The following is a 1,247-nucleotide window of genomic DNA, read 5'->3' on the forward strand; positions in this document are numbered from 1 at the left end:
ATATATATACGTATATGTATATATATATATGAAAGACGGAAGATGGAATATACGAGAATTTATTATTAATCCCGACATTTGTTTCGACACATCTAGCATCAATCTCACATGGGTAGGACACTCAGCAGCTAGTTCAGGAGTATCAGTCGGTGTAGATGTATCTTGCCGGTCGATAAATAACTACAACTTGTTAAAATAACAGTTTCGCAATGTAACTTCTCGTTTTGTAGAAAGAAAAGTAGACAGACGGAGGAAATATCTTCATTTATTTAGATCAAAAATAAAATATGTGTTTCTGTGTGTGTATACACACACATACAAACACACACATACACATACACACGTATATGTATGGTGCATATAACGAAACGCAATGTGTGCCCCATCGGTTATGCTAGAGAAAGAAGAGTAACAACAACCGAAGAGCGGTGACAGTCACAGATGCTAAAGCAGCCGAACAGTTTTACCTCTGAATACGCTGGTATTTTAATCAAAATAAGATTACATATTTTTATCGCAAATTGTATTTAGTTTATCAGTTTCATACACACACGCATACACGCAAACACACAGACAGAGATACACACACACACTCACACACCCATAAAGTGAGATATATATATATACATATATGGGAGAATATACAAATAATAACAACAGACGAGGACAGGTGGTGTAAATAACAAAAGGATATATTAGTATGACGCTCGGGAATACGGAAAGTCTTTGACGTTTCGAGCTACGCTCTTCAACAGAAAGAATACGGTGACAAGGAGAAAAACATATATATATATATGGATATGCATATATATAACAAACACATACGTATACTTCCTCACACATACATACATACATCAATAAAAATCTTCTTCTGGGTTTAGTGCTTGTGGAGACTAATAAGGGCTAGGCTCAACTCAATGCCAGCCAAAGTTCCCAAGGAAAATGAACAGGAGACACTTTTACTCTTTTACTTGTTTCAGTCTTTTGACTGTGGCCATGCTGGAGCACCGCCTTTAGTCGAGCAGATCGACCCCAGGACTTATTCTTTGGAAGCCTAGTACTTATCCTGTCGGTCTCTTTTGCCGAACCGCTAAGTTACGGGGACATAAACACACCAGCATCGGTTGTCAAGCGATGTTGGGGGGACAAACACAGACATACAAACACATACACACATACATATATATATACATATATACGACAGGCTTCTTTCAGTTTCCGTCTACCAAATCCACTCACAAGGCTTT

This window comes from Octopus bimaculoides, chromosome 28 (genome assembly GCF_001194135.2).
Source record: "Octopus bimaculoides isolate UCB-OBI-ISO-001 chromosome 28, ASM119413v2, whole genome shotgun sequence".
Classification (NCBI taxonomy): Eukaryota; Metazoa; Mollusca; class Cephalopoda; order Octopoda; family Octopodidae; genus Octopus; species Octopus bimaculoides.